This window comes from Elephas maximus, chromosome 23 (genome assembly GCF_024166365.1).
Source record: "Elephas maximus indicus isolate mEleMax1 chromosome 23, mEleMax1 primary haplotype, whole genome shotgun sequence".
NCBI classification, from domain to species: domain Eukaryota; kingdom Metazoa; phylum Chordata; class Mammalia; order Proboscidea; family Elephantidae; genus Elephas; species Elephas maximus.
The window spans coordinates 23,591,636-23,614,910 of record NC_064841.1 but is presented as its reverse complement, the minus strand read 5'-3'; positions in this window follow the sequence as shown (position 1 = coordinate 23,614,910).

Below are 23,275 nucleotides of genomic sequence, written 5' to 3'. Positions count from 1 at the left end.
CCATGACCGAGTTATGTTTTTCCACTTATGTAGGTCCCTTTTAGTTTCTTGCACTAGTACTTTGTAGTTTTCTTTGTATAGGTCTTTTACATCTTTGGTAAGATTTATTCCTAAGTATTTTATCTTCTTGGGGGCTACTGTGAATGGTATTGTTTTGGTGATTTCCTCTTCGATGTTCTTTTTGTTGATGTAGAGGAATCCAAGTGATTTTTGTATGTTTATCTTGTAACCTGAAACTCTGCCAAACTGTTCTGTTAGTTTTCAGTAGTTTTCTTGAGGATTCCTTAGGGTTTTCTGTGTATATGATCATGTCATTTGCAAATAGAGATAATTTTACTACTTTCTTGCCAATCTGGATGCCATTTATTTCTTTGTCTAGCTTAATTGCTCTGGCTAGGACCTCCAGCACAATGCTGAATAAGAGTGTTGATAAAGGGCATCCTTGTCTGGTTCCCGTTCTCAAGGGAAATGCTTTCAGGCTCTCTCCATTTAGAGTGATGTTGGCTGTTGGCTTTGTATAGATGCCCTTTATTATGTTGAGGAATTTTCCTTCGATTGATTCCTATTTTGCTGAAAGTTTTTATCATGAATCGGTGTTGAACTTTGTCAAATGCCTTTTCTGCATCAATTGATAAGATCATGTGTTTTTTGTCTTCTGTTTTATTTATATGGTGGATTTCATTGTTTTTCTAATATTGAACCAACCTTGCATACCTGGTATAAATCCCACTTGGTTGTGGTGGATTATTTTTTTTTGATATGTTGTTGAATTCTATTGGCTAGAATTTTGTTGAGGATTTTTGCATCTATGTTCATGAGGGATATAGGTCTGTAATTTTCTTTTTTTTTGTGGTGTCTTTACCTGGTTTTGGTATCAGGAATATGGTGGCTTCATAGAATAAAAAAAAAAATATAATAAGTTAGGTAGTATTCCATCCTTTTCTATGCTTTGAAATACCTTTAGTAGTAGTGGTGTTAACTCTTCTCTGAAAGTTTGGTAGAACTCTGCAGTGAAGCCATCTGAGCCAGGGCTTTTTTTTTGTTGAGAGTTTTTTGATTACCTTTTCAATCTCCTTTTTGTTATGTGTCTATTCAGTTGTTCTACTTCTGATCGTGTTAGTTTAGGTATTTAGTGTTTTTCTAGGAATTCATCCATTTCTTCTAGGTTTGCAAATTTGTTAGAGTACAATCTTTTGTAGTAATCTGATATGATTCTTTTAATTTCATTTGGGTCTGTTGTGATATGGCCCATCTCATTTCTTATTCAGGTTATTTGTTTCCTTTCCTGTATTTCTTTAGTCAGTCTGGCCAATAGTTTATCAATTTTGTTAATTTTTTCAAAGAATCAGCTTTTGGCTTTGTTAATTCTTTCAATTGTTTTTCTATTCTCTAATTCATTTAGCTCAGCTCTAATTTTTATTATTTGTTTTCTTCTGGTGCCTGACAGCTTCTTTTGTTGCTCGCTTTGTATTTGTTCAAGTTGTAGGGACAGTTTTCTGATTTTGTCTCTTCTTTATGTATGTGTGCATTTATCGATATAAATTGACCTCTGAGCACTGCTTTTGCTGTGTCCCAGAGGTCTTGATAGGAAGTGTTTTCATTCTCGTTGCATTCTATGAATTTCTTTATTCCCTCCTTAATGTCTTGTATAATCCAGTTTTTTTTTTGAGCAGGGTATTATTCAGTTTCCAAGTATTTGATTTCTGTTCCCTGATTTTTCTGTTATTGATTTCCACTTTTATGGCCTTATGGTCTGAGAAGATGCTTTGTAATATTTTGATGTTTTGGGTTCTGCAAAGGTTTGTTTTATGACCTAATATGTGATCTATTCTAGAGAATGTTCCATGTGCACTAGAAAAAAAAAGTATACTTTGCAGCTGTTGGGTGGGGTGTTCTGTATAAGTGTATGAGGTCGATTTGGTTGATTGTAGCAATTAGATCTTCTGTGTCTCTATTGATCTTCTTACTGGAAATTCTATCCTTCTCTGAAAGTGGTGTGTTGAAGTCTCCTACTATAATTGTGGAGGTGTCTGTCTCACTTTTCAATTCTCTTAATGTTTGTTTTATGTATCTTGCAGCCCTGTCATTGGGTGCATAAGTATTTAATATGGTTATGTCTTCCTGGTAAATTGTCCCTTTAACCATTATGCAGTGTCCTTCTTTATTCTTTGTGGTGGATTTAACTTTGAAGTCTATTTTGTCAGAAATTAATATTGCCACCCCTGCTCTCTTTTGCTTGTTGTTTGCTTGATGTATTTTTTCCATCCTTTGAGTTTTAGTTTGTTTGTGTCTCTAAGTCTAAGGTGTGTCTCTTGTAGGCAGCATATAGATGAATCATGTTTTTTTATCCAGTGTGAGACTCTCTGTCTCTTTATTGGTGCATTTAGTCCATTTACATGCAGCGTAACTGTAGATAAGTATGGGTTTAGTGCTGTCATTTTGATGCCTTTTTGTGTGTTGTTGACGATTTCATTTTTCCCCTTACTTTTCTGTGCTGAGTTTTTCTTTGTAAATTTGTGTTCCTCATTTTCATTGTAGTTGAATTTATTTTTGCTGAGTCATTATGTTTTTCTTGGTTTTTATTTTGAAGTATGGAATTATTAGACCTCTTTGTGGTTGCCTTAATATTTGCCCATATTTTTCTAAGTAAAATCCTAACTTGTATCATCCTATATCACCTTGTTTTCTGCTCCATATGGAAGATCTATGCCTCCTGTATTTAGTCCCTCTTTTTTGATTATTGTGTTCTTTTACATAATGACTTCAATGATTCCCTGTTTTGAGCACTTTTTTCTTTTTAAGTTAATCTTGTTTTGTTTTTGTGATTACCGTACATGAGTTGATATCAGGATGATCTGTTCTGTGACATTGTGTTGTGTTGGTATTTGATAGTATTGATTTTCTGACCAAAGAATTTCCTTTAGTAATTCTTTTAGCTTTGGTTTGGTTTTTGCAAATTCTCTAAGCTTGTGTTTATCTGTAAATAGTTTAGTTTCACCTTTATATTTGAGAGAGAGTTTTGCTGGTTATTTGATTCTTGGCTGGCAGTTTTTCTCCTTCAGCGCTTTATGTATGTCATCCCATTGCCTTCTTGACTGCATGGTTTCTGCTGAGTAGTCTGAACTTATTCTTATTGATTCTCCTTTTTAGGTGACTTTTCTTTTCTCCCTGGCTGCTTTTAAAATTTTCTCTTTGTCTTTGGTTTTGGCAAGTTTGATGATAATATGTCTTAGTGATTTTCTTTTTGGATCAATCTTGTATGGGGTTCGATGAGCATCTTGGATAGATATCCTTTCATCTTTTACGATGCCAGGGATGTTTTCTGCCAACAGATCTTCAACTATTCTCTCTGTATTTTCTGTTATCCCTCCCTGTTCAGGAACTCCAATAACACTCAAGTTATTCTTCTTGATAGAGTCCCACATGATTCTTAGGGTTTCTTCATTTTTTTTAATTCTTTTATCTGATTTTTCTTCAACTACATTGGTGTCAATTGCCTTATCCTCCATCTCCCCCACATTGCATTGCAGTTCTTCTATTCTGCTCCTCTGACTTCCTATTGCGTTGTCTAATTCTGTAATTTTACTGTTAATCTTTTGGATTTCTGAATGCTGTCTCTCTATGGATTCTTGTAGCTTATTAATTTTTCCACTATGTTCTTGAATAATCTTTTTGATTTCTTCAACTGCTTTATCAGTGTGTTCCTTGGCTTTTTCTTAGATTGCTTTATTTCATTTATGAGGTCATCTCTGATGTCTTGAAGCATTCTGTAAATTAGTTTTTTTATATTCTGCATCTGGCAATTCCAGGATTGTATCTTCATTTGGGAAAGATTTTCATTCATTAATCTGGGGAGTTGTAGAAGCAATCATGGTCTGCTTCTTTGTGTGTTTTGATATAGGCTGCTGTCTCCAAGCCATCTATAAGATATTGTAATGATTTATTTTATATTTGCTCACTGAGTCTTATCTTGTTTTGTTTTGTTTCAATACATGCAGATGAGCTACTAGATTGTGCTGTCTTGATTGTTGTAGCCTTTGAATCACTTATGTCCTATTACCAGGTTACCAAATGTATAAGCCTAAGAGTCCATTCACTATTCTTGATTAGAATGAGCTTTTTTTTTTTTTTTTTCCAGTGTCATCGAGTTGATTCCAACCTGTTCTGATTTGGGGTCACCAAGTGTGTGGTGAGGAGTAGTGGTGATAGCTCTTTGCACCAGATTCTAGTAGCGGCAAGGGGTCACACTCCAAGGAGGGCAGTGAGGTAGGTGTGTCTCTATTCCTAGAGCACTTTGGCAAGTGGGCTCTGCAGCTGTGCCTTAGGCACTCAGTGCTTGTATCTTTAAGGGTTGCTAGGCCTCCCTATCCTCAGACCCCTTTAGCAGGTTGCTAGGTGGTTTGGGTGGAGCTTCAGTGCTCAGTTCTGCACTGTGGATCAGTGAGGGCTCTGTTTAATAGGTAGAGAGGTAACAGACCTGGAAAACTTGTCTTTCCACTGCTCTGCTAAAACAATTACAGTCAGATCTCTATCAGAACTGCATTTGCATTATAATAGCTTCTTTGTTCCCTGTAGGGATGAAAGCCAAAGACTGTGGCTCTCTTAGGCTTGGCTGGAGCTGGTTCTGTATTTTTATTCCAGTTTAGGGAAGTCAGGGAAGGATTTTTCATTCCTGGGTTGTTAGTAGCTGCTTCTCTCAGGCCAGGAGAATGGGTTAGGAAAAAAAAAAAAACTTTCAGAGCGCTTCACTCCCTGGCCCAGGAAATTCCAATATTAATGAAGCCGCCTGGGGCAGGAAGGGGAGGGATCAGATAGATAGGAGAGAGTAGCAATATAGACAAAGTTACTTATCTTGCTTGGTGATGACTGTTTTATCTGATATTCCAGAGGGGCCTGTAGCCTGTGTGCCCTGGCTGGGTCGAGAATGCCCCTGAGGGTCAGGCCTGCGTCCCCTGCTTGCACCCTCTCAGGAAGCCTTGATCAGCTCCTCTGCTCCTAGTCCAAAGCCCAGCGCCAAGGTTTTCTGGCTGGAATGCTGCACTCCAGGCTCCAAAAGCAGTCACTGCTTCCAGGTGATTTCTCCTTTTGTCAGCCGCGTTGTTGTGTAGCCTGTATGCACTGGCTGGGTTTCTCCCGAGGTTACTTCAGGGGGCTAGGGCTGCGTCCAGTACTCACACTGTCTCAGGAAGCTGTGCTCAGCTCCTCTGCACTTAGTGCAAAGTCCGGGGCCAAGGTTTTCTGACTGGGACGCTGGCTCCAGGCTCTGAAAACGTTCGCTCCTTCCCCGTGGTTGCTCGTTCTCTTTTCAGCTGCGTCAGTGTGCAGCCTGCTTGCTCTGGCTGAGTCTCTACCGAGGTTACTCAAGGAGGTTAGGGGTTAGGGCTAGGGTCCGGTGCTTGCCCCTTCTCAGTAAGCCGCAATCAGCCCCACCTCTCTGGCACCAGGGAACCACAAGGGCTCAAGGCTGTGGCATGGGATGCCGGTTCCAGAAGTGGTCACTGCTTCAGGGCATAGCTTTTCACTCCCCTGTCGCTCAGATCAACTATTTAGTTCTGTGTTTGATGGTCAGGGTTCGTAGATTGTCAAGTATGTGATAGATTCACTTGTTTTTCCGAGTGTTCGTTGCAAGAGGGATCCACAGGAGCTTCTACCTAGTCAGCCATCTTGGCCCTGCCTCCTTTTTTTACTCTTTTGATGAGCATAAGTGTTTAATTTTTAGGAGTTCCCCATTATCCAGTTTATCTTCTGGTGTTTGTGTATTGTTAGTTATTTTTTGTATTTTTTTCTTTATTTATGCTATGCATTATTTTCTTCCATAATATTTATCATTTCAGATTTTATATTTAGATCTTTGATCCATTTTGAGTTAGCTTTTGTGTATGGTGTGAGATATGTATCCTGTTTCTTTTTTTATACAGATGGACATCCAGTTTTGCTAGCACCATTTGTTAAAAAGGCTGTCTTGTCCTCATTTAATAGGCTCGGGTCCTTTGTCAAAGATCAGCTGACCATAAGTGGATGAATTTTCATCTGGGTTTTTGATTCTGTTCCATTGGTCTATGTGTCATTGTACCAGAAGCAGGCTGTTTTGACTACCGTGGCTGTATAGTAGATTCTGAGATCAGGTATTGTGATGCTTCCTACTTTGTTCTTTTTCTTCAATAATGCTTTGCTTATCCAGGGCCTGTTTCTTTTCCATAAAAAGTTGGTGATTAGGCTTTCCATCTCATAAAAGAATGCTGTTGCTATTTGGATCAGGATTGACAATTTCACAATGTTGACTCTTCCTATACATGAGCATGTTATGTTTTCTTCCATTATGTAGGTCTCTTTTGGTTTCTTGCAATAGTGTTTTGTAGTTTTCTTTGTATAGGACTTTTAACATCCCTGGTTAGATTTATTCCTAAGTATTTTATCTTTTTAGGTGCTATTATAAACCTTATTGTTTTCCCAATTTCCTTTTTGAAGTTCACTTTGTTGGTGTACAGGAATCCAACTGATTTTTGTCTGTTGATCTTGTATCCTGCTACTCTGCTGAATCTGTTAGTTTCAGTATTTTCTTGTGACATCTTTGAGGTTCTGTATATTTAGGATCATATCATCTGCAAATAGGGATACTTTTACTTCTTCCTTTCCAATTTGGGTGCCCTTTGTTTCTTTGTTTCTTGGCTTATTGCCCTAGCTAGGACATCCAACACAATGTTAAATAGAAATGGTGATAAAGGGCATTCTTGTCTTGTTCCCATTCTTCAGGGGAAACTTTTAAACACTTTAAAGAGTTTTTTTGCAGCAGATTTGCCTAATGCAATTATCATTTGATTTCTTGACTGCTACTTCCATGGACATTGATTGTGATCCAAGTAAAATGAAATCCTTTACACCGTCAATCTTTTCCATTTATCATGATGTTGCTTATTAGTCTGGTAGTCAGGACCTGATGGCACTAGGTTTGGTTTTTTTTGTTTTATGTTGAGGTGTAATCCACACTGAAAGCTGTAGTCTTTTGTCTTCATCAGTAAGTGCTTCAAGTCCTCTTCATTTTCAGCAAGTCTCTTAATGTTAATATGGATGGAGTACTAAAAACTTAATCCTGGTTTTCCACATCAGTTTAGTAACCTTGGTCAAGTTATTTAACTCCTCTAAGCTTTAGCTGTCCCATTTAAAAAGTGTTATTTAAATAATAGTAACAGAACCAGTAATAGTAGTAATAGCAATGAATGTAATGCCTATATCACAGAGTTATTGTGGGCATGAAAAATTAAATAAAATAGATTTTTTTTTGGCATATCTTAAGTACTCTAAATTAGGTACTTTCCTGAAGAGGGATAGGATGAAGAGTTCTTCAGAGCATTACGTTGCTTGAGTTGGCAACTTTAATTGGCTGACAGCCCCGGAAGAGAAGAGTGCATTTCTTTCAAAAAAGAAATGTGCATTAGGTGATCTATAGGTACAATGTGTGATATTTTGGTATTGAGTTATGAGCAACAGTTGAGCAAAGAAAAAGAAGACAGGGCTTTTTTTAAGATTGGGACCTTACAATCTATGCAGAAAGACAATGTTAACCTAGGTAAAAAGCTTTTGATTTAATTTGCAACTTAATTTGCAGTTTAACTTTACATTTGACTCTGTATTTTATAAATATTTTTCCATTTATTTTGAAAGAAGGTGATCCCACATAGAAAGTTTTCTGTCTCCAAAACACATAATCAAAATGACTAACTAATTCAGATGCTGCTGCTGGTTAGGGAAGATGATGAATCACTGAACACAGCACTGAATTTCATCTTCAAGTGCCTGAAAATTAGCATTGCATGCAGAGAAGCCCATCACATTGTGAAGCTGGTTTCGTTGTGCATATCTAGAAGAGCACTTCTTCGCTACTTTAACAAAAATGCATATCCTGTATTAGTTTATTTGTTAATATGAAGAAAGTGTAACAAACAGTACATAGATTTTTAATCTTAAAAAAAATTATTATAGTAATATTTTTTGTACAACTGGTTAGGTGTGAAGGCTAAGAAGAAAACACCTAGAATGTTAAGATAAAATTTGTTCTAATTGGGAGAATGATGTCTGGTTCACTCACTCATTTAAGAAATATTTATTAAGCTCCTATGTGCCACGTGTCAGAGGATTCAGAAATAATATAGATAATTTTACAGGTTATTTCTACTCTAATAAAGCTCAACAATCTTCAAAATGGGAATATTGCCAAGAAAGAGTTCTAGTAAGGGATTAGGCAAATAAAAAAATTTCAAGTGTTGTAACTGTCTAAAGACAATTAAGGAAAATTAAAAGTGTATGTGTTTCTGCATGTCATGTGAGCAGAGTCACTGATATCTTTGTTTCAAACCACGTTTTCAAGGATGTTTGTATATCAAGCAGCATTAGAAGATAGAGATAATGCCTTTCTCCGGTGCAGAAGTTTGGTTTGTTTATTATTCAATATAATGCATATAGTATCACCCTTTTGCAGGAAGGTTTACTGTCTATTATAAAGATGTGGGTTCTATAAGCTCAAAGTTACTCTTCTGGGATGCAACCAACTGCCTGTGTGAGTGTCAGCTGGACTTTTTTCATTACATTCTGAGTATTGTGGTTCAGGAAATCATTACAAACAGTAACCGATACTCTGGTTACTGTTATTGTTGTGAGTATTGAAATCCTTTAAGTCTGACCCAGAAATCTCATATCTTCTGTCAGCATCCACAAAACTGTGGCAGACTAAACCTTGTATGCTTGCAAGTAGGATAAAATCTTAGAGTCTTCACAGTTCTTGACAAGAGCAAGTCTTGTGAGTTTTCTGTGTTCAAGCCATAACGGGTATTATGGATTGAATTTGTCCCTCCAAAATATGTGTCAACTTGACTAGGCCATGATTCTCAGTATTATGTGATTATCCTCCATTTTGTGATCTGTTGTAGTTATCCTGTATGTCGTAAATCCTAACCTCTATGATGTTAATGAAGCAGGATTAGAGATGGTTATGTTAATGAGGCAAGACACAATCTACAGGATTAGGTTGTATCTTGAGTCAATCTCTTTTGCGATATCAAAGAGATTAAACAATTGAGCAGACACCTAGGGACTTCCTACAACCAAGAAAGAAGAGACAGGAGTGGAATGCATCCTTTGACTCTAGAGTCCCTGTGCTAAGAACCTCCTAGATTAAGGGGTAGGTCGATGTCAAGACACGTGAAGATCTCCAAGGAGTGGTGGACCTACAGATGTTTAAAGGAGACAAGGGCCTTCCCCTAGAACCAACGAAGAGAAAAAGCCTTCCCCTTGAGCTGGTACTCTGAATTCAGACCTCTAGCCTCTTAAGCTGTGAGAGAATAAATTTTTGTTTGTTAAAGCCATCCACTTGTGGTATTTCTGTTATAGCAGCACTAGACAGGGGAGGGGGTGGAGGCAAAATCTGAAAAAAAAAAATGGGTGATAAGAAGTACAGATTAAGAAGAGTTTGATGAGGAAGGCGGGGTCTTGATCATGCAGAGCCTTGAAAGCCATGGTCTAGAGTTATATTTTATTTGTGCAATAGGAATCAACTGCAGGATTTAAGCAGGAAAATGACACAATCAGATTTATATATTACACATTTATTAAAGATTTAGATAAAAAAGTATACACCCTGAGTCAGAAGATTTACATCTATTTCTCAGCTCTTCCATATAGCAGTTGTATGATCTTGGATGAATCACAATCATCTGAGCTTCTGGTTTCTCTAAATAAAAAGAAAATAAACAGTAGTTACTATAATTGGTTTATTTACCAAACAAGAAAATTTTGCCTACCGTGGCTCAGACATGATATCCAATTTCCATGAATATCAATATACAAGAAAAAGCTTTGCCTTTCAAAAGGTCAAGAGACTCAAACACAGTATCTCAGGGTTAGAAATAAATTTAAATACACATGTAAGAGCATTTTGTTCACTTTAAAATTATCTACAAATGTAAGATGGGAATAAAATTATTTTCCTCAATATAGATTTCAGAACTTCCAGTTTCAGCTCAGAGACATAAAGAGGTGGAATGAATGTTGCTTGCACCCTTGTAACAACAACAACAAAAAAAGATGAGTAAACATCATATAATTATTTTTCTTTAATGCCTTAGGGAACTGCATTTGCCATACAAATAACTAACCCAAATTCTAGAGAGAGGCAGGTACCTGCTGTGAGAAACAGGATCTAGACATTTGATTACAAGAAACAGGTATCACCAAATATTATACAAGCTAGTAAGATGACTCCGTTGGAAATGTTTAACAAATTTCTAAAGGCTGAGTGTAGGCTAGAGTGACAGTGTACATGTCCTATGGGTCAGAGACCTTGAGGGGTATGCACACTCTCGCAGGCTTTACCTTCAGGAACCCCACCAAGTACTCACAGGGATAGGGGAGAATCCTGAGAAATCTTTTCCTGTGGTACTACTTGGAATGTGAACAGCAGCCGCTGCCAAAATCTTCCCAGGCCCAATTTCCCTTATATACTCTTAAGGCCTCAATTTGCACAGAGAATGACAACAAAATGTAGCTTGAATGTACTAATGGAAATCCGCTTAAGCTGGGTCAAGGCAAAGAACAGCAACAACAAACAAGCTTTACTCCTCGGGGAAGGGAAGAAATATACATTAGATTCGTCATTACATGTGGAAGAGGGTGAGGAACACTTATGAAAGCATGTCCTCAAGTCCCAAATTCACAACATTTCTTAAAGACTGAGGCTTAGTTAGTATAACAGACAATGTTCTGCCAGTCTCACTCCCCAACATGATACTAATAAGAGTCAGGTAAATATCCTAGTGGAATACAGCTAGAAGAGTAGCAAAAGACAGATTTTCTCAAAGAAGCAAAACAAAGGGATTACCAAAAATGAAACAGGCAGATCCAAATCTAACTGGATAGCATAAAAATTCTCTGGAAAATTACCCCATACCATAAAAACTAGGGTTTCCTAAAGGAATTAGAAGCTTCTGATGCAATGAGAGTAACCATAGCAATAAAAAGCTTAAATTCTAGCACGACTCCTCACTAGATTAATGCAAATCACTGCACTAAAGTCCTAGCAGAAGGGTATACTCATTGCCAAGCATTAAAAATAAAATATTTATCTCAGTACCCACTGTCCTATACATTATGTCCAGCTTTCATCAAAAAATTATCAGCATGTGAAAATGCAAGAAAAAAGACAGTCTGTCCAGACAAAGCAATTATCAGAATGAGACTCAGCTATAGCAAATGCTGGGAATATCAAGCAAGGAATTTAAAGTAGCCATCATTAGTGCCTCTAATGAAAAAGGTAGACAACATGCAAGATTAGATAGGTAATTTCAGAAGACAAAGAAAACTATAACAAATAATGAAGCAGAAATGTAAGAAACAAAAACACTGTAACAGAAATGAAGAATGATTTTGATAGCGCATCAGAGAGTCTGACCCATTTGAGGAAATAACTAGCAAACTTGAAGAAAGTCAGTAAAAATTAAACTAAAACACAAAGAGAAAAAAAGCATAGAGAAAAAAAACAAAATCAAAAGTCCTCAAGAGGTATAGGACAATATCAAACAATCTAATATATTCTAATTGAAATCGCAGAAGAAGAAAGAGAAAACTGAGCAGCAGAAATATACAAAGAGCTGCTAAAAATTGGTAAGAAGAATAACCACCCAATAGAAAAAAATAAAACTGAAACTCATTGCTGTTGAGTTGATTCCAACTAATAGTGACCCTACAGGACAGAGTAGAATTGCCCCATAGGGTTTCCAAGGAGTGGCTAGTGGATTCAAATTGCAACCATTTGGTTAGCAGCCAAGCTTTTAACCACTGCACCACTAGGGCTCCAATAGAAAAAATAATAATAATAGAAAAAATAGCAAAACATAATTCTGGGAGAAAATTTGAAAAAACAGTTAGATATATGAAAATAGCAGCATTACTCTAAAGCAGAGCTTCAATTCAAACCAGTTTTCTGGTTTGAACCCCTGCTGAGAATGTGCATTTCTAACAAGTTCCCAGATTAAATAGGTATGGTGAAAGAATACAACCCTGACACACAACTTTCCTGACTTTAAACCAATCGTATCCCCTTGTTCTGTCCAAACAGCTGCCTCTTGATCTATGTAAAGGTTCCTCATGAGCACAATTAAGTGTTCTGAAATTCTCATTCTTTGGAATGTTATCCATAATTTGTTATGATCCACATAGTCGAATGCGTTTGCATAGTCAATAAAACACAGGTAAAAATCTTTCTGGTATTCTCTGCTTTCAGCCATCACCTGACATCAGCAATGATATCCCTTGTTCCACAACCGCTTCTGAGTCTGGCTTGAATTTCTACAGCTCCCTGTTGAAGCACTGGTGCAACTGCTTTTGTATGATCTTCAGCAAAATTTTACTTGCGTGTGATATCAATGATACTGTTCAATAATTTCTGCATTCTGTTGGATCACCTTGCTTTGGAATGGCTACAAACATGAATCTCTTCCAATCATTTAGCCAGGTAGATGTCTTCCAAAATTCTTGGCATAGAAGAGTGGGCACTTGAGTTTCGGCAATTCCTTGTTAATGTATGGCTGTAGCCATTTTTAATTGCATTCAGCTAAATTTTGCTTACATGTGATAGTAATAATATTGTTCTATAATTTCCACATTTCATTGGATCCCTTTGTTTGGACTGTTCACAAACATTGATCTCGTCCAGTAGGTTTGGTCAGGTCTAAATTTCTTGGCATAGACAAGTGAGTGCTTCCAGCATTGCATCCACTAATTGAAACATCTCAGTTGGTATTCTCTCAATTATTGGAGGCTTGTATTTCACCAATGCCTTCAGTGCAGCTTGAACTTCTTCCTTCAGTACCATTGGTTCTTGATCATATGCTACCTCTTGAAAGGTTGGAACCTCAACCAATTATTTTTGATACAGTGATTTTGTGTATTCCTTCCATCTTCATTTCATGCTTCCTGTGTAGTTCAATATTTTGCCCATAGAATAATTGAATATTGCAACTTGAGGCTTGAATTTTTTCTTCAGTTCTTTCAACTTGAGAAATACCAATCGTGTTCTTCTCTTTTGATTTTCTAACTCCAGGCTTTTGACATTTCACTATAATACTTTATCTTCTCAAACCACCCTTTGAAATCTTCTGTTCAGCTTTTTTTTAGTTGTTTATTTATTTATTTTATTTAACAGTTTATACACATACCATTTAGGTACACTAATTACTTTCTTTGAGTTGTGCAAGCATTCTCATCCTCCTTATCTGAGTTGGTCCTTCCCTGTTAACATAAATCCTCTGCCCCCTAAGATTCCTATCTAATCTTTCCAGTTGCTGTTATCAATTTAATCCCATATAGATAGATCTTAAAAGTGCATACCGATCAAGGCAGATATTTTTTACTAGTTAAGCTAAACTATAATTTTAAGAAGAATTCAGGGGATATTTTTGGTTTAAGATTTAAAAATTATCTGAGGGCAATAGTTTCAGCGGTTCATTCAACATTTATGGCTCTAGGAAGTCTGGATTCCATGAGAATTTGAAATTCTGTTCTGCATTTCCCTCTCTTGATCAGGATTTTTCTATAGAATCTTTGATGAAAATGTTCAGTAATGATAGCTGGGCACCATCCAGTTCTTCCGGTCTCATGGCAAAGGAGGCAGGTATTCATGGAGGCAATTAGCTACATATTCCATACCCTCCTCCTGTTCCTATCTCCTTCTTCTTCTGTTGCTCCAGGCAAATAGACACCAACTTCTGTGCCTTGGATGACCGCTTGCAAACTTTTAAGACCTCAGGCACGACACAACAACCTAGGAGGTAGAACAGAGACACTGAATATGTTAGTAGGCTAATTAACTGCGACAGTCCATGAAACCATGACCCTAAATTCCAAACCAAGGAACCAGATGCTCTTTCCACTTCATCATTTCTTCCTTTCACTCTAGCTACTCTACATTGAAGAGCAAGTTTTAGAGTATCTTCTAACACTCATTTTGGTCTGTTTTTTCTTCCCTGTCTTTTTAATGACCACTACCTCTTTTTTTCATGTATGATGTCCTTGATATCATCCCATTATTCTCCTGGTTTTCAGTCATTAGTGTTCAGTTCCACCACCTGTCGGTAAGTGGTGGCTTCGTGTTGCTGTGATGTTGCAAGTTTTGCCAATAGTATTTCAAATACCAGCAATGTCACCCATTGTGGACAGGTCTCAGCAGAGCTTCTAGACTAAGATATACTAGGAAGAAGGACCTGGTGAGGTACTTCCAAAAAAAAATTTTTTTTGACAGTGAAAATCATATAGATAGCAGGGGAACATTGCCTGATACGGTGCTGGAAGATGAGCCCCTCAGGTTGAAAGGCACTCAAAATATGACTAGGAAAGAGCTGCCACCTCAAATAGAGCTGACCTTAATTATGTGGATGGAGTAAAGCTTTCAGAATCTTCATTTGCTGATGTGGCATGAAGAAACAGCTGCAAACTTCCATTAGTAATCAGAACATGGAATGTAATTTTACTGAAAGAAAACGAAATTAGTTAAGTAACTTGGGCTGATAATAATTGGTAGAGTCCAGATAAAAACCCAGGTAGCTCTTTACTCTTAATTAATACCCTAAACTTCTTCACAATGACTACACACTGTCTAAGGTGAACTCATTCTCCCTCCCTCTCTCTTTCTCACATTCTACCCTACCCACCTTGCACTCAAGTTACAGAAAAGAGTTATATAGAACAACAAATACTGAGCTTAAATACAATTCTAAACAGATGAAAATTGGATCTCAAATGCAGCAATAAGGAGTTACCTACACTATATCAAAATGAAATAGCTGGCCTTTTCCTAGGTAGTTATTTCCTAGGTTAAAAATAAATGCTATTTCAGGAGAAAGAAAAGAATGAAGAAATGAAGGAAGGATGTCAGAAAGAAAGAAGAAAGAAAAGTAAAACAGGGAAGAAGAGAACAAAATTCAATCAAGTAACCAATCTGGGGAAGAACTAATAATTCAGTGAGCAAAAGAAAATTCCCCGTAAGTGTTCTGTACCATAAAACAACTTAATGAGATCATAAATTCAATAAAACAAGAGTTTGAAGACAAAACGATGAAACAGGAGAATAAGATTAAAAGTTAGGTTACAAAGATAAGGGAACATACTGGAGACCAAAACAACATTATTATATTAGAGAAATAATAAATAAATTGAAATCAATAAGGAACAGAATAAATCTAATTAACACTTTGAAGGCTTGAGATAGCCACAAAGAACACAGAAAGAAGCATTATATATTAGCCTAATTATGGGAAATATAATAAATATATTGAATACAGGCTTTTTAATGTAAGGATAATTGGTGCTCCTGAAGTAGAGAAACAAAAATAGAGGAATAAAAATGTATTCAAGATACAAAGAAAAAAAATCTTTGAAGTAAAGAAATGGAAGAGTCTACAGGATAAAAGAGCACACTGTTTCAAGACAAACTAGTGCACAATGACCCCCACTTAGGCAACATATCTTCATATAAATTTTTTTTTTAATAATGTTAGATTTACAGAAGAGTTGCAAAAATAACAGAGTTCCCTTATACTCTTAAGCCAGCTTCCCTTAATGTTAGCATATAAGTAAGATACAATTTTTAAAATGATAATAAGATGTGTAAAATGTTATTAACCAAACAACAAATTTTGTATCTCACCTGTTTTTCTTCCAATGTCTCTTCCTGTTCCAGGATCTAATTCAGGATACGTTATTGTGTTTAGTTACTGTGTCTCCTTAGCCTCCTCAAATCTGTGATAGTGTGTCATTTTCCTTGCCTTTCATGAATGTCGCACTTTGACAAGCGCTGGCCAGGTATTTTGCAAAATGGTCCTTAATTTGGATTTTTTTTTTTATGTTTAACACGTAAAGAAATATCAAAAGGATTTTCCGAGTGAATGTGCTATTTTACATTCCCACCAGCAATGGATGAGAGTTCCTATCATTCCACATCCTTGCCAACATTCAGTATTATCATTTTTTTTTAAGCCACACTAATATATCTTTGGAAACCCTGGGGGCATAGTGGTTAAGAGCTATGGCTACTAACCAAAAATCTCAGTGGTTCAAATCCCCCAGGCACTCCTTGGAAACTCTGTGGCGCAGCTCTACTCTGTCCTGTAGAGTTGCTATGAGATGGAGTCGACTCGAAGGCAATGGGTTCAGTGTTTCATTTCAATATATGTTTAGTGGATCTCATTATAGTTTTAATTTGTGTTTCTCCAATGGTTAATAAGGCTGAACATCTTTTCATATGTTTCTTTGCTATTTACACATCTTCTTTAGTCAAACATCTATTCCAATATTTATTGGAGTGTTTGGTTCTTACAGTTGAGTTTTAAGATTTAAAAATATATATTTTATGGATACAAGTCCTCTATCAGAGTGTAATTAGGAAATATTTTCTCCCAGGCTGTAGTTCATCTTTTCATTCTCTTCACAGCGACTTTTGTGGAACAGTTTATTTTTAATTTTGATAAAGTTTATTTATCTTTTTTTTTTCCTTTATTGATCATGTTTTTGGTGCCTTATCTAAAAACTCCTTGACAAAGTCACAGGTTACACATATTTTCCACTATGTTTTATATTTAGTCTTTTGTCCATTTTGTGTTAACATTTTTATAAGAAGTGTGGAATATGTTGAGGTCCATTGTTTGGCATATGGACATAAAATTTTCCCCCCAAAATTTGGTAGTTATGTATTGAAGAGATTATCCTTTCTTCTTTGAATTGCTTTTGCATGTTTGTCAAAAATCAGCTGACTATAGTTGTATGAGTCTATTTCTGGGTTCTCTTTTCTGTTCCATTGATTTATGTGTTTATCATTACACCAATACTGTGGTATCTTGATTCCTGTAGTTTCATCGATCAGATAGAGCACTCAAATGTTTTGTTCTTTTTCAGGATTATTTTAGCTCCTACAGGTTCTTTGATTTTCTGTATAAATTTTAGAGTGAACTTGTCTGGAATTTATGTGTTTTCTGGAATTTAGTCTGGGGTTTTATTGAATCTATAGAAAAAAAGGGGGAGAATTGACATTTTAGCAATGTTGTGTTTTCTAATGTACGATCACCATAAATATTCAGATTTTTTATTTCATTCATTAGTTTTTTTGTAGTTTCCAGTATACATTTCCCACACATATTTTATAATACTTATACCAAATACACATATTTTATAATTTTTATACCAAAGTATTTTTATGTAATTGTAAACAATAATTTTTAATTCAAAATGCCAACTGTTCATTGTTATTATAGAGACATAAAAGTGACTATTGTATTTTTATCTTGTATCCTGCATCCTTTCTAAACTCATTTTTAAGTTCGAAAAGATACAAGATTTTTTGGGATTTTCTATGTAGTCAATCATGTCACAGAGATTAAAGACTGGTTTATTTTTTCCTTTCCAAACATTTATGATTTTCATTTCACTTTCTTGCATCATTGAACATCTAGTATAACTTCGAATATGAGTGGTGAGAGAGGGCATCTTGGCTTTTCCCAATCTTGGGGTGAAAGCATTCAGGACCATTAAGTATAAATAAGGCTACCAAATAAAACAAACCCATTGCTGTCGAGTTGATTCCAACTCATAGCAACCCTATAGTATAAGGTTAGCTGTAGATTTTTCGTAGAGTCCCTTTATTAGGCTAAAGGAATTTCCTTCTGTTTAAAGTTTGCTGAGAATTTTTATCATGGCTAGATGGTGAATTATGTCAAACGTGCATTCTGCATATATTCAGATACATTGCATTCATTTAGTCTGTTAATATGGTAAATTACATTGACTTTTAAATATTGAACCAAGCTTGCATTTCTGAACTCACTTGTTCATTATGCATTATTCCTTTTACACAGTTCTAGATTACATTCCTTATTTTTTTGTGGATGATTTTTGTGTCTATAGTAATGAGAGATATTGGTCTTCAGTTTTGTTTTCCTATAATGAATGTCTTTACCTTATTTTGGTACGAGGGTAATTCTGTTTTCAAAATATGGAAAGTGTTCCTCCATAAACACATAAAACAGAACAGAAAAGAGAGTCCAGAAATAGACTCATACAAATATAGACATCGTATGTATTACTTCTTTTTTAACGATTGGTAGAATTCATCGGTTTAACTATCTGGGCCAGGAGTTTTGTTTTTTGGGAAGTTTTTTTAACCATAAATTTAATTTCTTTAAAAGATATATGAGTACTTAGATTATCTATTTCTTCTTTTTTATCTTGATTGAGTTTTGGTAGTTTGTGACTTTCAATGAATTGGGACATTTTATTTGTCAAATTTATGGGCAGAATTTGAGCTTGATTCACTGTAGGACGACGCCTGTGAGTTACATCTTTGTATTATCCCCTTCCGTTGGGTGTGAGTGTGACTTATTTCAAGGCATTAGAGTATACAAACATGATGGGATAGTGACGCCTGATATTGTGTCATATTATTTAGCATCCAACTTAGCATATTGGAGCAAGAGAAGTAAGCTGCTATGTCATGAGAGGGCCTAGGAGGGAACTGTGTGGTAACTGCATACAAGATCTAGGAGCTGAAAGTAGCCCTCCTTCAACAACCAGCAAGAAATTGATGTCTCAGTCCTACAATTTTGAGGAACTGAATTCTGTCAAAAACCACATGAGCTTGAAAAGGACCTCAATCACCAGAATGGAGCAGAGCATTTCTATCTATGAATTCACGGTGCCACACAAATTATGTCATCTTATAATTTCATTTTTGGTTAAGTTTTTGAACTTCAAGGATAAAGAAAAACATATTTATTTCTGTGTTTGGCAATATTGCAAACCAAATGTTCTAAAGAATTTCTTGTAAAATGCATCTAGAAGAAAAAATGTAAATACTTCATTTAATGCCTGATGGAATTTGCAAAAATGTAATGAAAATTTGGGTGGAAAGAAGTTTAAGAACAAATTTTCGGAGGTGACTGAGCATTTTGTGTTATCCTGGAGCCATCTATTAAATCCAGTGAAAAGGTGTTTGGTTTTAGTCATGATGCAAGTATTCTGCATGAAAACGGAAAACCTGCGTACTGCACAAGATGGAAAGTTGGATAAATGGCCTGTGCATGTGACAGGGATTTTCAAAGGCCTATGTTATTCAGTGAAAAGTGAATTAGAAAAAGACATCTACCTATTATCAAAAGTAGGTTACAAGTACACTTATCTCCTAGGTTAAAAGGAAATATAGGGAAAAAAAAATCCCTCTGAATTTGGATCCACAAGGTAACCTACATGAATGCTTGAGGTCCAAAATGCACTACATGTGTGACATGAAAAATTTCAAGTCACAAAATTCATTTAAAATTTCCCTGGCTGGTAGTAACCCCAGGTGTGTAATAGAATCAGTGCACCCTTAACACAGTTAATAAATAGTTCTCAGAGATAGAGTTCCACCGAAGTGAGCTCACAATAAAAAGAGATCCTAAAACAAATATGGAAACAATGTCCCATGAGCCATAACCAGAAGAAAAAAAAAAAAGAAACAATGATATGAATTCACAATTATAAGCATTAAAAAAAAAAACCAGAAATAGATCTGAAAGAAAACCAGACAGAAAAACTAGAAATGAAATGTATAGTCATTGAAATTAAAACATTCAGTTGACAATGTAAACAATGCATTAAAATAATTGAAGAGATAATTAGTAAACCAAAGACAGAAAACTCAAGAAACCAAACCCTTTGCCGTTGAGTCAGTTCTGACTCATAGTGACCCTATAGGACAGAGTAGAACCGCCCCATAGGGTTTCCAAGGAGTGGCTGGTGGATTCGAACTGTCGACCTTTTGGTTAGCACCCGAGCTCTTAACCACTGCACCACTAGGGCTCCAAACTAAAGAGCTGACAAATTACATAGAATTCAGCACAGAAAGTCTAAAATGAAAAATAAAACAGAGCTTAATACACATGCGGGACAGAGTGCAACACACATCTCACAGAGCTTCAGAAAAAATATAATGAAGACATTTTGCGACAGCCAATATTTCAAAATAATGTCCAAGTACTCCTAAGAACTGGTGAAAAAACATCAATCCTCAGATTAAGAAAGCACAAAGGGAAAAAACTAATTATGGAGCATATAGTAAAAGAAACACACATAATAACTTATTGGTGAAATTAAATCACCCAAAAGACATAAGAAAAATCTTAAAGGCATCTGAAAAAAAGATAATTTACCTACAAAAATAAGAATTAGCTTGAAAGCTGACAGCACAAAGAGACAAAAGACAATATCTTCAATATGATGAGAGAATTTTCAAACCAGTTAAAATGCCATTCACAAGAGCTGGCATAAATTGTAGCTTTTATCAGACAGACTCTTCCACCAAGAACAATTAAAAACCTGTGTAAAATATACAAAGCAACTGCTTATAGGCATTAGAGAGTAGACAAGACAGCCAGGAACTGCTTTATCTAAGAAATGTAAAAATTGTACACTTTAAAATTCAACATTATCATTTCTCAGTATGTACCCTTCAGAAACTCTTGTACCTGTTCATCAGAAATATGGACAAAGATGCTCATAGTATCTCTATTTGCAATTGAAAAATCTGGAAAAATTATAAAAACAATATTTGGCATAATGGTTACATCTGTAAAGAAAGAATGGAATATGTGATTGTGTAGAACACACATTGGGCTTCAAAGACCTGGGTAATATTCCCTTCCTTGTGTGGTATGGTAAGTACATAGAAGAATATTTTGTTTTATATTATAAAGTATACAATACACACATATGTTATATATATATGTATAAATAGTGCTGCTGTTGAGTTGATTCTGACTTATAGTGACCCTGTAGGACAGAGTAGAACTGCCTCATAGGGTTTCCAAGGAGAAGATGGTGGATTCCAACTGCCAACATTTTGGTTAGCAGATGATCTCTTAACCACTGTGCCACCAGGACTCCATATATATATATACACACACACACACATACATATATATATGTATGTGTGTGTATGTGTACTACATACTTATATACACACAAAAGTATATTCAAGATATTTCAAATCACTTTTAAAACAGAATGATTCATGGATATGGTACAATTAGAATGCTTATTTCAGAGATCTCTCATCCGTGATAAAATCATAAATAGTCTTTTTATGTAACACTTGCTTAGGCAAATGCATCTGAATGTTACTATAAATCATTTGATGAAAATTTATCTCACTTCAAGAGACTAAATTGAAAATCTGGCCTATTGACAGGAAAACTTGGACTGTGAAAGAAAGCATTGGGCTGCCCTAAGTTAGATCCACTCTTGTCTTTCCCTGAAAGCTATGGAGTTGCCAACGCTCTGTCTGAATGGTTATGATTCACATTAGGAACTAATTACCAACTTCGAATTTGAAATTATTTTTTAAACTCAGTAACATGGAAGTTTAGATGATGAGAGGCAAAAGAGAAAAATTGCACAATTCCCAGTTTCCCATAATAAAAGAAAGAGGCGAAAGAACTATGCCAAATAAAAGGTTGTGACTTTGCCTCCATATATTTGAAACTTGAGTTTCAGAGTGGTACTTGCTGACTCTACCCACTTTTTCTCCAGAAAACTAATCAAGACTTTAAAATGAGTGGGGGGAAAATGCATCCAAATTGCATGGAAGTATAGCTAAGCCAAAAAAAAAAAAAAAAAAGTCAGACTAGCAGAAGGTATGGAGGGAGCCCTGACAGTAGAGCAGGAAAGAATGGGAAAATTGAGGTTAGCAGTGGCAGAACCCAGAAGAGAGGGTACTACCCAGAATGGGAGCTGCTATGAGCAAGAGTAAGATTGAACAGGGAGATCACTGAAGACAAAAAGAAAAGGAAGCCTGGAAACTGCCTAGATCAGTGTTCAGATCTGAAAAGTATTTAAAAAAAAAATCACCTTCTGAAAAACACTAAGACAAAAGTAGTGGAAATTCTGAATCTCCCCAAATTGTGTCTCCCACCTCCCCCTTCCCCCAAAAAATAAAGAAAAAAAATCAATGTTGTTACCAGGATAGTGAAACAAAAAGCTGAAATAACATTTTCAAAAAAACTACAAGAAAATGCACCCCTAGGAATCCTGGTATATGAGGATATTGGGGCAAACCACCCACAGCAGCATGAGGCCTTCACAACAGCAGGTGTGTGGAAACAAAGAAAGAAAAGAGAAGAGGATTTCTAGTTGTCCTAAGAGCTGGGAACACAGCCAAGATGTACTTACCACCTTAAACAAAATCTCCCTACTTGGAATGAAGAATATGACTGGTAGATCTGAGAACAACAATATAAACTGGCAGGTATTCCTTATTGTCCTGTTTAAGTGAGTGCATGGGGCCTCAGGGGAGGACTGAGCATGAGGGGTAACCTGGGACCTAACAGAAGCCAGCACTAAGTATAAATGTTGTTGTTAGGTGCCTTTGAATCAGTACCTACTCATACCTACCCTACATACAACAAAACAAAATCATATCAAAAGTACATGAGATAAAGTCTTGCCATCCACCCTTCTAAGGAGCATTCTGGCTGCACTTCCTCCAAGACAGATTTGTTCTTCTGGCAGTCCAAGGTACATTCAATATTTGTCACCAACACCATAATTCAAAGACATCAATTCTTCAGTCTTCCTTAATCATTGTCCAGCTTTGCTTGCATATCAGACAATTAAAATATGGTTTTGGTCAGGTGCAACTTAGTCCCCAAGATGACATCTTTGTGTTTTAACACTTTAAAGAGGTCTTTTGCACCAGACTTGCCAATGAAATACATTGTTGGATTTCTTGACTGCTACATTTATGGGCATTGATTGATGACACAATTAAAATGAAATGTTGACAACTTCAATATTTATTTCATTTTTCATGATGGTGCTTTTTTGGTCCAGTTGTGAGGATTTTTTTTTTTTCTTTATATTGAGGTGTAATCCGTAACCAAAGGGTGTGGTCTGTGATCTTCATCAGTAAGTGCTTCAAGTCCTCCTCACTTTCAGCAAGCAAGGTTGTGTCATCTGCATATCATGGGTTGTTAATGAGTCTTTCTCCAATCCTGATGCCCCATTTTTCAGTCCAGCTTCTTGGGTTATTATTTCAGCATACGGATTGAATAAATATGATAAAAGGATACAACACTTACACACACCTTTCCTGATTAAAACCATGCAGTACCGCCTTGTTCTGTTCAAACGAATGCCTCTTGATCTATGTACAGGTTCTTTGTGAGTGCAATTAAGTGTTCTGGAATTCCGATTTTTTGCAATGTTA